Genomic DNA, 12,228 nt, shown 5'->3' with positions numbered 1-12,228 from the left:
CTTAAGGTGGTTTATCACGTAATGTTGCCAACTTTACGTGCATGCATGGATTAATGGGGATCTTGAGCTCAAAATAGCTTAATAGGTGACTTAAGACATGCATGAGACCAAAACCACCATAAAGTGTAACATCCACAAAATTTGAGCTAATTTAAAACTTTTTAAATCATTTAAAACCATTCAGTCATTACAATTTGTTTTCAAGTTAGTTAAGCATTAGAGTTCCCAGAAAACATAATCATCAATCAAGGAAGTGTACGGTCATGCCTTCGCCTTCCGGCAACCATCTGCTGAACCTGAAAGAATAAACTGAAACTGTAAGCCCGAAAGCATAGTGGGTTGCCCCCAAAATACCCATACACACAACAATACACATATAATAACAAACAACATAATATAGGTCCAATCATCCATCGGGATGGAATACCCCAGACCCTCAACCATCCAGTTGGAATCCCGACATACTATGGGTCCAATCATCCATCGGGATGGAATACCCAAGGCCCACAACTAACAGGTTGGAATGATTACATACTATGAGTCCAATCATCCTCGGGATGGCATACTCACGGCCCACAACTAATAGGTTGGAACGCCCAGGTCTATTGGCTTTTGCACAAAGCAGATAAACCTCAACTGCCAAACAAACGTCTGTACATATAACAGATAACAGTCTATAGACAGACAAACCGATCTAACAGATCATGACAACATAACAACATTCTAGCTACCAAGATACTAATTTAACGGATCATAGCAACACATGACATCCTATCTACCAGGATACTGATCTAACGAATCATAACATCATATAACATCCCATCTACTAGGATACTGATCTAACGGATCATAACAACATATATCATCCTATCTACCAGGATACTGATCTAACAGATCATAACAACATGTAACATCCAATCTACCAGGATACCGATCTAACAGATCATAACATCATATAACATCCCATCTACCAGGATACCGATCTAACAGATCATAACAACATAACATATCAGGATAACAATCTAAAAGGGTCGGCCTTGGTTCCTTATGTTGGATTAATGTCTAAGTCCATAACTATAATTGGTAAGACTTGACCCGACCCGGCATGGTCCATTTGGGTTGCATGGTATCATGCACTTGGATAGACTATAATGAGAGAAATAAGACACTTACGGTTATTAATATATTATAAGTTCTAGTATATTAATAATAAGAATAATGAGATTATTTAATTAGTATTGATCAAGAATTAATCTAGAATTAATTAAGTGATCAAAAGAAGACTAATTAAATATATGGGTTGATTGTGTAAATCATTCATTCTTATATATGTGGGCTTGTGATCCAAGATTCCTTATGTTGGACTAAGTCCATGGGGTGACCCATGGATACTCCATGGAGGTTAAAACCCATGGAGCATAAGGAATGGGTAAAGTCATGAGTTACATGGTGTAACCCTAATAGCCACCATATAAAAGAAACCCATGGCTCAAGAAATCGTGACGATGACTAACACTATGTGTATGTATGAGGGCTACACGATTTCATGAAGTGTTCTAATTTCTCTATAAGTTATTCCAAGTGCTTATGGTGTTGTGTGAACCATTTGAGGTGTCACACTTGAGGCACTAGGCACTCAAGCTTCATGAAGACATTCTACATCAAAGAGGTATGTATTCTATCTTGTTATATTGATTGTTTTGTATGCTAGATTAGGATAATACCTTGGATGCTCATATTTGCATGTATAATAGAGAAAACATAGATCCAAGGTATTTAGGGTTGCATGTACACTTAGGAGTGTTAGAATGCTCAAAACCCAACAGTGGTATCAGAGCCTAGGCTTGTTTTCTTGTTATACCTGCAATAGAAGCTGAAAATCGAGTTTTGATGCTGTCAACCCAGCTGACTCGCCGAGTCCATGTAGGGACTCGACGAGTCCAAGGCAAAATGCATCCAACTCGCCGAGTTGAGTTCATGCACTCGACGAGTTGGACCCCAGACAGCATATCTTCGAGGTTTTTGGCTAGAAATGGACTAGGAACATTACCCTAAGGTGTTTTGAACTTATAAACTTGTTTTTAAATGTGGTAATGTTCATGCTAATCCATTTTCAAGATAATTGTCAATAGATTCATGTTTTGTATTAGTTTAAAGGTTAGACTAATTACATGAAAAAGTTTGATTTGAATTATCTTGTTCTTATGAGTTGCTTAGATTAATAGAAAAGTTGAGTAAAAAAATTGTTTTCAATCCAAATTAATCTAAGAGTTGAGTATAAAATGTGTTTGTGTAACTTATCCTTAAGTTACATGAAGAGTCACATTAAAGACTCATAAAACTCATAAAGTTGGCAAAGGTTACAAAAAGGATGAAGAGTCTTGTCCTTAAGTTATGGAGGTTCAAGAGTCACTTCATTAATAAATAAATAAATAAAATATGTAACCTTAATTAATTCCATAAGTTATAAAATAAAGAAAAGATTAATTCTTTATTAGTTTAAAGTCTTCCATAATTTGTCCACAAGTTATGGAACTTGAAGAGTTTTTGGATTAAAACTACTTTAAATACATAAGTTATGGAATTAATTAGTTTTGAATAGTTTCAAAACTTGCCCTCAAGTTTTGGAATTTGTAAAGTTTTCTCTTATGAATACTTTAATTCCAAGTTAGCCCTTAGAATTTTAAAAGTTAAAATTCAACCCTTATACTTTATAATATTATAAGTTAATAATATTTATATGTATAAGAGTAAAGTCGGTCTTACCGCTAGTACGCCTCATTCACGAAGCCGGTCTATAAGGTGGGTATAAGGTTGTTACCTATAAAATGGCAACTTAATGGGTGTTCACTCTCACCCACCGCTCGCTTGACTGGTGGAGGGTCGTTAGCCGAACGGGTTTGACATGACTATAATTCTCCCTTCATTAAAAGTATTAATGATAAATACTAAGTAACTAAACTTTTAATAATACCCAATCTTAGTTACTTAGAAAAATGTGAATAAGGTGCTAATCCACGAAATTACACTTTGCACTTTGTTTGAGTCGGTTAGTGGAGCGCGTGTGGTTAACCGGCACACTAACTCGTATTTAACAAGGTAGGCAAAGGGTAACTTAATGTTTATCATAGTATCGATGGAGCGTGTGTGGTTAACCGGCACATCGATTGAGGGATAAACACTTAAGGGTACCCAGTAATTTGCATGGTTACTTCACACCTTGTTTTGTGATCCTCGGCATCCCAGTCACAAAACCTGAAGGGCACACTCGAGATTGAAACATGCCATTGAACAGTTCAATGAATCTCAAAAGATCTAGGAGTTTCAAAACCAATTAAAACCTAATAATACATTTCGTTTATCTTGGTGGAAATTGGTGAATCGTCATTCACCTACCTTCGAATTGTTTTATAGCTTGGATTACGGCATACCTCTTCTAAGTTATAAAATAGTTTGTTGGGTCCTAGCCTTAATATTTCATATTGGGTGTCATATTAAGGACTTTAAAATCAACTATCTTGAATATCTCCCAAAACATGTCTGGTTTAGACATTTATGATCTTCCCAAATATCTTGAAACAAGCTTTCCTAATGAAGATGATGTCCCATGGATATCATACTTCTTTCTCCTCCTCCAATTATTCTCCCTACCCCACAAGTTCTTGAAAAGTTCAAGGTCATTCAAGCCCTATTGGCAAGGTAAGGTCTAGGTGTGATCACATCTTGGAGATGTAGTCACATATTGACAAGCCGGAAGAGAAGGGTGTCAAAGTCTTGAGAAAGTTGGTGGTTCAATCACTTTCTAAGTTACATAGTGAGTTCCTTTGGGACACCTATGAAATAGACTATGACAAGACCCTTAATGATCTTATCTATTGTTAAGATCAACTTCCTGAAACTTTATGGACATTGACAATGGTGACACTGGAAATACAGAAACAGCATTCTCTTCCCAATGGAAAGGGATCGGCCATAGTCAACTCGGTTGACCAAATGGTAAAGAGAAAAGTCTAAGTCTGTGATAGTCTCGTGTACCATTATCAAAGGGTCCATATGTTTATATTGCCAAAGGAAGGGGCATTGGTTGCGAAGCTGCCTGATTTACCTAAGGATGTTAAAGTCAATAAGATTGACTCTACTTCAGGTAAAAGTCCACAAATCTAACTCTGTTAAGTTTCTATTCTGAGATTCCTGATACATGTTGTGACTGGGTCACATGGTAATGTTTTAAGAATCAAAGAAAAGTAAAGGAACTTAAAGAAAGAATATGCTGAATCTGATCGCATAGATGGATTTCTATCACGTAGTTTGAAGATCGGATTCTTGAGCTACTTCTTAGGAGTTATGAGATATTGCTAAGGAATAGATAACAACAAATTTTCATATGGATTGTAAGGATATGTTTTTCCGCATAGTTTTAAAATAAAAGAAAATTTTTGATTTTATTTATTTTAAAATATCCTTACAATGGCATTTGAGGAAAAATTGTTGCTTATATGATTCCATTAATAGCAAAAGTGGAAATATGAAATTGATTCTTTCATTTGTGGTAATGTCTAAATTTACCAAATAAGGAAAGATTCTCATCATCCAAGTCTCAATTGGACCGGAACTTGGAATCATGCGAGTTGTATAGCATGATAAATGAGAACTTTCAAGTATTTGAAAAAAAATTAAGACTAGTTACTTATTCACATGGATGTGTGAGTCAAGTAATGGACTAAGGGATCGAGTACATAGTCTTGTGCACTGATTAAGTCCACCACAAAAGATATAAGGCTATTCGTCATAGTTTACTAAAAGCTTAGTAAATATGGTTATACTTACAAGCGTAAGTATAACTCTGAGACATTGGAAAAGGTTCCAACGTATGGCAGAGTGAATAAGAAGAATCAAATTAGGCAGAAGGATAAAAGTCTCTCAAATCTGAAAAGATGGGAGAGTACTTTAGTATCAGTTTTGTGATCATCTTAATGATTAAGAAACCATATCAAAATCAGTTCTCTAAGGAAGTCTTAGTGCATTCTTATGACTAAGAAGAAGGGATCTTGAAATTGTTGAAATGGTTAAATCAAGAAGATGAGTCATACTTCGTTCCAATACAAGTCTTAGAGTCATACTCCAAGATTGTAATTTGAGTGACATGTCTTTAAGAAGGTTTAAAAACACTTATCAAATGTAAGAGTAAAAGTTTTCTACTCTTGTACATTTGAAATTGGTAAGTTGTGATGTTTTGGATAAAACAAAGACCAACTAAGGCCAATTGTGTGAAGTGTTTGTCTTGATTAGAATCCACACTATCTCTTGGATGTTTGACAAGGAAGTCTTATAGGTCAAGAGGATAGTGGGAGTCTTAAAGGTCTTGAAATTCTCAAGAACTAATCAAGAATGAAACCTAAAGTTCTTAACTAGCACACTTCTTAAGGTTTATAACCTATCGTGTTGACATATTCTGTGCCCATTCCAGTTAGAGTTGGCTTTGCATATGAGTTCTTAGAGTTCTCAATGTGTTGCACAACAACTTGGAAGCAATGGTAGGCCCTTGAGCTACCAGGTGGCAAGAAATTAAGATTGAGTTCAATCCATATGGTTTTGGATTTGACATTATCCTTGTCTTGTGATTATGGTTTTGACAAATTCATATGGGTAGGAACTCATACACCATTAAATCTAAGTGTCATAAGGTTTCTCTCCGATTCATGAAAAATGATGGTGAGGAAACACTTCCACTAAGTAGATTTTAGCTAGATAGCAATTGTGATCTCAAAGTCGTTAGTGGAGCGTGTGTGGTTTACCGGCACACTAACTTGGACTTGTGAGAAATGGCAAAGGTCAAAACGATCAAGACTATGATTACGGCATCCCTTTTCATAGTTCTTAAAATTGTTTTGACACACCCACAAGCTATCTAAGGAAGGTGTATGTTTTTGATAAAGTCTTATCAAAACAATCTAGTATCAGAAATCTGAACTTCGGTAAGAAAGTCAATAAAGTATTGATTTCTAGAAGTCGAGCTTTCTGAGTATATGTCAAAGCTAGTGGGAGCATAAGTGTTATGCTAATAATCATCATGTTAGTGGGAGCATGATAATTACGATAAGTATTGCAAGCTAGCAATGTTAATTATAGAAAACAAAAAGGTTTCAACTAGGAAAAAGTTGTTTTGCTATAATTAAGGGAGAGGAAATTATACTTCATCTCAAATCTATAAGCTTAGATCGTGAGGTTTTAATCATTTAGTCAAGGATATATATGAATTTCATGTTGGAATGGCTCAACATAAGGAAATTCTGTATATGGGTCCATTATTTGCGTTCTTAAATTCGATTATGATTACGGCATCCCTTTTCATAATCTGAATTATGAGAACTTGGCAAATTGAAATGGAAATGTTATAGCAAAAGACTGGTTTAGTCTTTATGTGAGACATCATGAATCGTGTCCCATATGCTTCGGATATAGGACCGACTACATGTGCTATATTCATCCTTTCTAATACATGTGCTATATTCATCTTTTCTAAAATTTTCCAAATGCCTGGGGCGTTAAGAATGGAAAAGGTTTAGAACTGGATATGACTAAAAACGATTAAACAATTGTCGAGGACAATCTAAGGTTTACCAAAGATTGGTTTCTCAAGGACAATTGGAAGTATAGTGATAATTCTGGAAGGACCATATTGACATAATCTGTAAGGAGGCAACTCTTGTTCAGAAGTGATAGTCGAAATGGAATCTGGAAATGTTTCAAAGTTAGAATTTTCAATCTGTGTAAGATTAAGGAAACTTAATGCAAGAAGGATGGTTCCAAGGACTTGATCTCCTTTGGAATGCTCTGTAATGATTGTTGTTAAGTCTTTCTGACTTTGTGCATAATCATTACAAGAGGATCGATGCATATAAGTTTAGAATCTAACAGATTTCAGTAAATGACATGAATTTGGAATTCTTGCGTTTGCAGTAAGGTTTTGGGAGTGTGAAAAGAGAATCATTGAAGTTATGTTCATTTGATCTAGTTCACAAAATAAAGATCATAGTCAAACATATTATGCATACTTGGTGTATGGCATGACTATTGTTTAGAAAACATAGTGTGCATGCTTGGAGCATGGGACAACTATTGTTTTAAATTCAAGAATAATGTTGATAGCTGAAACAATATACAATGAATAATGTGTAATCATATGGTGATAAATAAAAGGAGTTTTATTTATATTCATAAGTTCTGAGACCATATTGGATTCAATTATTATTGTGTTTCACTTTGCATGTTTTGACTTCCCGAATAAACTAGGTTATTCTTCCGGAATGACTAAGTTATTCAAACCATCCACAGTCGGTCATATGTTGGAAGTAGATATGAATTAAGACTGTCATGGGTAGGCTTGTAGAGGTCTAAGTTGTTGGACAAAGGGCTACAACACTCATGAGTGCTCATAAGTTCTGAGTATTGGATTCAACCCGCGCTCATTGGAATCACTTCATGGGTTTTATCACGAGTGATCATGAGACGATAATATCTTATATTCTTCAAACCTAGAGATATGAGTTGTTACTATGAGTTGATAGTACATTGATTACACGAAACCGCATTGGTAACTCGATGTTATAAAACGTGTCTTTGTGTATGATTCAACAAGTAGTAGAACAAGCCATATGAGTCGAAGTTTATCCATTCCTTTTACCTTCGGGATGAAAGCGATATCTGTAGGCCCCTCGATGATTTGATGATGACAAATGGAAGTGCTCGGCCGGGCCAGGACTGATTTGATTTGTTCAATTAGTCAGTCGTCATAAATCGGAAATCGGGAAACAACTAATGGACAGAGAGAATGATTATAATCCATGTCTCAGTCCATATGATATCTAGAATGGAGGAATATATGATCCCTTATCTAATGGACAAGTCATTGACAAAGATCAGAGTTCATCTACAAGGTCAGAGTTCGACAGAAGCTTTTGAGAGCTACGATTGCCAGTTGGTTCCTGAAGTCATACGCAATAATAGTTTTAGACTTATCCAAGTGGGAGACTGTTGGATTAATGTCTAAGTCCATAACTATAATTGGTAAGACTTGACCCGACCTGGCATGGTCCATTTGGGTTGCATGGCATCATGCACTTGGATAGACTATAATGAGAGAAATAAGACACTTACGGTTATTAATATATTATAAGTTCTAGTATATTATAATAAGAATAATGAGATTATTTAATTAGTATTGATCAAGAATTAATCTAGAATTAATTAAGTGATCAAAAGAAGACTAATTAAATATATGGGTTGATTGTGTAAATCATTCATTCTTATATATGTGGGCTTGTGATCCAAGATTCCTTATGTTGGACTAAGTCCATGGGGTGACCCATGGATACTCCATGGAGGTTAAAACCCATGGAGCATAAGGAATGGGTAAAGTCATGAGTTACATGGTGTAACCCTAATAGCCACCATATAAAAGAAACCCATGGCTCAAGAAATCGTGACGATGACTAACACTATGTGTATGTATGAGGGCTACACGATTTCATGAAGTGTTCTAATTTCTCTATAAGTTATTCCAAGTGCTTATGGTGTTGTGTGAACCATTTGAGGTGTCACACTTGAGGCACTAGGCACTCAAGCTTCATGAAGACATTCTACATCAAAGAGGTATGTATTCTATCTTGTTATATTGATTGTTTTGTATGCTAGATTAGGATAATACCTTGGATGCTCATATTTGCATGTATAATAGAGAAAACATAGATCCAAGGTATTTAGGGTTGCATGTACACTTAGGAGTGTTAGAATGCTCAAAACCCAACACCTTATACCCTTAAGTATAGTGAGGATAACTCACCTCACCCTGTTGACTCGAACGATAAGCTCAAACTCTCGGATTACTGCCACAAACTCCTCCACCTATATTCACCATAGAACCATACTCATGAATTTCCAACTTCCCAAAATGCCCCAGAAGTCAGATAACAAAATCAAAGTCAATGATCAAGGTCAACAATCCATGTTGACCCGACTCGCCGAGTGTAGTCACTGACTCGTTGAGTCCTTCCAGAACTCGAGTAGTCGTGAAAACCCCTCACTGACTTGTCGAGTTTCCCTGCAACTCGCCGAGTCCAAGCGTGTCCAAATGTCGGGAAAAACCAAGTTGACTCACCGAGTCACCCCATTGACTCGCGGAGTCCATGCAGAAGTCGTTGCACCACAATCTTCATCGGAATCGCCTAGTTGACCATGAAACTCATTGAGTCCCTTCACTCCATTATCCATCCAGATGTTTTTTAAGCAATTTTAAGGTCCCATATTGTAGATCCTGCTTCCCAAGGCATGTTTATCACGTAAAGTTGCAAACTTTACGTGCATGCAAGGATCATAATGTCAAAACCAAGCTTGCAATGGAGTTTTACACTTAAGGAGATGCTAATATTTGCTAAAGTTGAAAGCTTTATGGACTTAGAGACCAAAGAGAGTTCAAATATGAAGTTACAACTTCAGATCTTAACTCATACCCAAGAATAACTTCTTCATATGCTAGCAAATCCCAAATCTTTAACCCAATGAGATCTAGAATGAAATGAGGTCAAGGAAACGACTTGATACCTTCCAAAAGATGCTAACTGAGGTAGATTTCAGATCCCCACATGTTTCTTGCTTCTAGCCACTTGCTCTCCAAGCTCTCCTTACTAATATCTACCTTCCAAAGCTTGAAACACATAAGAATGAAGCACACACACGTATTAGGGATTGTTGGACTCTTAAGAGGCTGTAAGTGGACTAAAGGAGGCTTATGATCCTTTAAATAGGGTGAAAAACCCCGAAAAGTAGGGTTTCATCCTCCAGCTCCTACTTGTCGAGTCTTATCATGGACTCGGGGAATAGGTCACTTAAACACGTGGCCCAATCCGCTTCTACTCGACGAGTCAGGGCATTCAACTCGTCGAGTAGACCTTGTAATTTATGAAAATTAAAACCATAAAATTATCACATGAGAGTCGCGCGTTACATAAAGTTTGCACCTTTATGCTTAAGAAACTCTTAATAGGCCCAGAAAAAGGACAAACCCCATAAATGACTTTAACTCACCAAACTAACCCAAAAGGGACCAAAAAGCATAAAACCATAACATGAAGAGATTTAAGCATACGAAGATCAAGGTTGAGGATTTATACCGTCTTGCAACAGAGGCAGTGCCTAATCTCTGTATCCACAAGTTCAAGCTCCAACAAAGCTTCTTCACCAATTCCTTCTTCTACCTAAGGAACCATCTAACCAAAGATACACCCCAAAAGGTCAAGAACACTCAAGGATGCTATTATAGTTTTAGGACAATGAAGGCTAGCACAGAGGCCAACTATTGGGGACTTAAGGTGATCCATTCTCCCTATTAGTTTTCTAAGTGTACACATGTGGTACGCCCCAACAAAGTTTCATTAAACCCATTATACACCCAACGTACGAGGTTCGAACCCACGATCCATTCTCCCCATTAGTTCGCTAAGTGTACACATGTTGTACGCCCCGCGTACTAGCTTCTCAACTAGTATGCTAAGTGTACCCTATGGTACGCCCTTCATACTAACCTTAAGGACCAAAAATGAAATATTCAAAATCACAGGGGTAGAAAGGAAACATACCAATTCAAGCATTATAATTGTCCCCCACTTGAATCAGAATTTTTCCTTGAAGTCCATTGCCTCAAATAACTCAGGATAGTGCTCCCTCATCTCATCTTCTAGATCCCAAGTCCACAATGAATCCTTGCGGTGTTGCCATTGCAACTTTTCAAATTCCACGAAATCATTCCTTACCATCCTAGGCAAGCCAGACAGCCTGGACAATCCAATCACAACCCCAAGCATACAACAACCTTCCCAAAGGCAACCAAACCCAACCCTAGAGGGCTCTCCAAACCTTACTACACAACTTTTGATTACTTGAGGTTCCCACTAAAAAATAGAATCACAGACCATTTGCTGATGCCAAAACTTTTCACTTGAATAAATGGATTAGATATTCCTTCGAGAAAGGCTCATCCTGATGATAACGATTCCATGAATATAAAGAAAAACGATATATAATATGTGAGTTAAACCTTCTAGTGTTGAACAAGTCGATGCTTCCTTAATTGCTGACCTGATACGATTCTGCTATAATTCTAAAGTTCTAAAGTTTCCCATCCCACACATAGATATAATCATTCCAAAACACAATAACACGGGCTCTTCCTACCACCAGAACCAAAAACATCCCTTTTACGCTGATCCCATCAGCTGATGCCCTTGGCATATAGATTCCTTAATTCGTTTCTTACTAAAATAAAGTCCTTTGCACATAAACACTCACGATTCTCAATGCGAGTTCCCACCAAATCCAACTCAACTCGGTATATAATTTGCAATCGGACATCCAAGGATTAACACCCGTATTTCAGCCAAAATCTTCTGATTCACGAAAACCCTTTACTACACCTTGATATAAAGATCCCCAGCTACCGCTAAGACAGCCAGTCTCACACCTAATCCGACCACCAGGTTCTGAAGAGTCCAATTAACAAGGCTACCCTAGCCTAAGCATCACTCTGTGCCTCTCACTGACCACATAATAATTCCTACAAAAACCAAGATCCAATACCTTGACCCAACGGTCTCTACCAGGTCCCACTTGCATTGTCGTAATCATACAGGCCTTGCCCACGGGTCCCACCCAGTCTATACCACGGAGTGTGCCATACCCATAGGTCCCACCCAGCTCGAGCTACACAGGCCCAACCCCGCCTCAGACTCCAAGGGTCATCCTCCTAAAACATAGAAATGCCCTCCGAGAATCCTATCCATCTTACCCAAGGCACGAACTGATCCTACTTTATACTCATGACAACCTTAACGATAGTCTACCTCAAACCGATGAAGGCTACAATCCCATTGTAGATTAACAACACTTCCATCTAATCTGCGAATCTAGTGAAGGTTGCGGCCATACTATAGTCTTACAACACGTCTAGCTAGCCATGGTTACCACCCATGATCTTACCAAACATATATCATCTCAACCCCAATCTTCCTGAATCAAACCCGCATCTTACTAAATTCTAATAAGGTGTTCGGGTCATTCTTCGAACCCCAACACCTTCATTAACAATAACAGGATGCGAGGCTCTAACACACCCTCAACCTGGATCCATCCATAAGCCTGCTATACGTCACACAGAAGATGCGACTAGCTGGTGGA

This window comes from Lactuca saligna, chromosome 6 (assembly GCF_052625555.1).
Source record: "Lactuca saligna cultivar CGN05327 chromosome 6, ASM5262555v1, whole genome shotgun sequence".
NCBI lineage: Eukaryota > Viridiplantae > Streptophyta > Magnoliopsida > Asterales > Asteraceae > Lactuca > Lactuca saligna.
Note: the sequence above shows the minus strand (reverse complement) of the source record.